This window comes from Salmo salar, chromosome 29 (assembly GCF_965601325.2).
Source record: "Salmo salar chromosome 29, fSalSal1, whole genome shotgun sequence".
NCBI lineage: Eukaryota > Metazoa > Chordata > Actinopteri > Salmoniformes > Salmonidae > Salmo > Salmo salar.
In genome coordinates this window covers 30,281,296-30,285,000 of record NC_138319.1, presented here as the reverse complement: position 1 = coordinate 30,285,000, position 3,705 = coordinate 30,281,296, and positions in this window count along the sequence as shown.

Genomic DNA, 3,705 nt, shown 5'->3' with positions numbered 1-3,705 from the left:
TCTCGCTCTCTCTCTCTCTGTCTCGCTCTCTCTCTCTCTGTCTCGCTCTCTCTCTCTCTGTCTCTCTCTCTCTGTCTCGCTCTCTCTGTCTCGCTCTCTCTGTCTAGTTCTCCCTCTCTCTGTCTCGTTCTCTCTGTCTCGTTCTCTCTCTCTCTGTCTCCCTCTCTCTGTCTCGTTCTCTCTGTCTCGTTCTCTCTGTCTCGTTCTCTCTGTCTCGTTCTCTCTGTCTCGTTCTCTCTGTCTCGTTCTCTCTCTCTCTGTCTCGTTCTCTCTCTCTCTGTCTCGTTCTCCCTCTCTGTCTCGTTCTCTCTCTCTCTGTCTCGTTCTCTCTCTCTCTGTCTCGTTCTCTCTCTCTCTGTCTCGTTCTCTCTCTCTCTGTCTCGTTCTCTCTCTCTCTGTCTCGTTCTCTCTCTCTCTGTCTCGTTCTCTCTCTCTGTTCTCTCTCTGTCTCGTTCTCTCTCTCTCTCTCTGTCTCTCTCTGTCTCTGTCTCTGTCTCGTTCTCCCTCTCTCTGTCTCGTTCTCTCTCTCTCTCTCTCTCTGTCTCGTTCTCTCTGTCTCGTTCTCCCTCTCTCTGTCTCGTTCTCTCTGTCTCGTTCTCCCTCTCTCTCTGTCTCGTTCTCTCTCTCTCTGTCTCGTTCTCTCTCTCTCTGTCTCGCTCTCTCTCTCTCTGTCTCGCTCTCTCTCTCTCTGTCTCGCTCTCTCTCTCTCTGTCTCGTTCTCCCTCTCTCTGTCTCGTTCTCTCTGTCTCGTTCTCTCTGTCTCGCTCTCTCTGTCTCGTTCTCTCTGTCTCGCTCTCTCTGTCTCGTTCTCTCTGTCTCGTTCTCCCTCTCTCTGTCTCGTTCTCTCTGTCTCGTTCTCTCTCTCGTTCTCCCTCTCTCTGTCTCGTTCTCCCTCTCTCTGTCTCGTTCTCCCTGTCTCTGTCTCCCTCTCTCTGTCTCGTTCTCTCTGTCTCGTTCTCTCTGTCTCGTTCTCTCTGTCTCGTTCTCTCTGTCTCGTTCTCTCTGTCTCGTTCTCTCTGTCTCGTTCTCTCTGTCTCGTTCTCTCTGTCTCGTTCTCTCTGTCTCGTTCTCTCTGTCTCGTTTTCTCTCTGTCTCGTTCTCTCTCTCTCTGTCTCGTTCTCCCTCTCTGTCTCGTTCTCTCTCTCTCTGTCTCGTTCTCTCTCTCTCTGTCTCGTTCTCTCTCTCTCTGTCTCGTTCTCTCTCTCTCTGTCTCGTTCTCTCTCTCTCTGTCTCGTTCTCTCTCTCTCTCTGTCTCGTTCTCTCTCTCTGTTCTCTCTCTGTCTCGTTCTCTCTCTCTCTCTCTCTCTGTCTCTGTCTCGTTCTCTCTGTCTCGTTCTCCCTCTCTCTGTCTCGTTCTCTCTCTCTCTGTCTCGTTCTCTCTCTCTCTGTCTCGTTCTCTCTCTCTCTGTCTCGCTCTCTCTCTCTCTGTCTCGCTCTCTCTCTCTCTGTCTCGCTCTCTCTCTCTCTGTCTCGTTCTCCCTCTCTCTGTCTCGTTCTCTCTGTCTCGTTCTCTCTGTCTCGTTCTCTCTGTCTCGCTCTCTCTGTCTCGTTCTCTCTGTCTCGTTCTCCCTCTCTCTGTCTCGTTCTCTCTGTCTCGTTCTCTCTCTCGTTCTCCCTCTCTCTGTCTCGTTCTCCCTCTCTCTGTCTCGTTCTCCCTCTCTCTGTCTCGTTCTCCCTCTCTCTGTCTCGTTTTCCCTCTCTCTGTCTCGTTCTCCCTCTCTCTGTCTCGTTCTCCCTCTCTCTGTCTCGTTCTCTCTCTCTCTCTGTCTCGTTCTCTCTCTCTCTGTCTCGTTCTCTCTCTCTCTGTCTCGTTCTCTCTCTCTCTGTCTCGTTCTCCCTGTCTCGTTCTCTCTGTCTCGTTCTCTCTGTCTCGTTCTCTCTGTCTCGTTCTCTCTGTCTCGTTCTCTCTGTCTCGTTCTCTCTGTCTCGTTCTCCCTCTCTCTGTCTCGTTCTCTCTCTCTGTCTCGCTCTCTCTCTCTGTCTCGCTCTCTCTCTCTGTCTCGCTCTCTCTCTCTGTCTCGCTCTCTCTCTCTGTCTCGCTCTCTCTCTCTGTCTCGCTCTCCCTCTCTCTGTCTCGTTCTCTCTCTCTCTGTCTCGTTCTCTCTGTCTCGTTCTCTCTGTCTCGTTCTCTCTGTCTCGTTCTCGTTCTCTCTGTCTCGTTCTCTCTCTCTCTGTCTCGTTCTCTCTCTCTCTGTCTCGTTCTCCCTCTCTCTGTCTCGTTCTCCCTCTCTCTGTCTCGTTTTCCCTCTCTCTGTCTCGTTCTCCCTCTCTCTGTCTCGTTCTCCCTCTCTCTGTCTCGTTCTCTCTCTCTCTCTGTCTCGTTCTCTCTCTCTCTGTCTCGTTCTCTCTCTCTCTGTCTCGTTCTCTCTCTCTCTGTCTCGTTCTCCCTGTCTCGTTCTCTCTGTCTCGTTCTCTCTGTCTCGTTCTCTCTGTCTCGTTCTCTCTGTCTCGTTCTCTCTGTCTCGTTCTCTCTGTCTCGTTCTCCCTCTCTCTGTCTCGTTCTCTCTCTCTGTCTCGCTCTCTCTCTCTGTCTCGCTCTCTCTCTCTGTCTCGCTCTCTCTCTCTGTCTCGCTCTCTCTCTCTGTCTCGCTCTCTCTCTCTGTCTCGCTCTCCCTCTCTCTGTCTCGTTCTCTCTCTCTCTGTCTCGTTCTCTCTGTCTCGTTCTCTCTGTCTCGTTCTCTCTGTCTCGTTCTCGTTCTCTCTGTCTCGTTCTCTCTCTCTCTGTCTCGTTCTCTCTCTCTCTGTCTCGTTCTCTCTGTCTCGCTCTCCCTCTCTCTGTCTCGTTCTCTCTGTCTCGTTCTCTCTGTCTCGTTCTCTCTCTCTCTGTCTCGTTCTCTCTCTCTCTGTCTCGCTCTCTCTCTCTCTGTCTCGCTCTCTCTCTCTCTGTCTCGCTCTCTCTGTCTCGTTCTCCCTCTCTCTGTCTCGTTCTCTCTGTCTCGTTCTCCCTCTCTCTGTCTCCCTCTCTCTGTCTCCCTCTCTCTGTCTCCCTCTCTCTGTCTCGTTCTCTCTGTCTCGTTCTCTCTGTCTCGTTCTCGTTCTCTCTGTCTCGTTCTCTCTCTCTCTGTCTCGTTCTCTCTCTCTCTGTCTCGTTCTCTCTCTCTCTGTCTCGTTCTCTCTCTCTCTGTCTCGTTCTCTCTCTCTCTGTCTCGTTCTCTCTCTCTCTGTCTCGTTCTCTCTCTCTCTGTCTCGTTCTCTCTCTCTCTGTCTCGTTCTCTCTCTCTCTGTCTCGTTCTCTCTCTCTCTGTCTCGTTCTCTCTCTCTCTGTCTCGTTCTCTCTCTCTCTGTCTCGTTCTCCCTCTCTCTGTCTCGTTCTCTCTGTCTCGTTCTCTCTGTCTCGTTCTCTCTGTCTCGTTCTCTCTGTCTCGTTCTCTCTGTCTCGTTCTCTCTGTCTCGTTCTCTCTGTCTCGTTCTCCCTGTCTCTGTCTCGTTCTCTCTGTCTCGTTATCTCTGTCTCGTTCTCCCTCTTTCTGTCTCGTTCTCTCTCTCTCTGTCTCGTTCTCTCTCTCTCTGTCTCGTTCTCTCTCTCTGTTCTCTCTCTCTCTGTCTCGTTCTCTCTCTCTGTCTCTCTCTGTCTCTGTCTCTCTCTGTCTCTGTCTCGTTCTCCCTCTCTCTGTCTCTCTCTGTCTCTGTCTCTCTCTGTCTCTGTCTCGTTCTCTGTCTCTGTCTCGCTCTCTCTCTCTCTGTCTCGCTCTCTCTCTCTCTGTC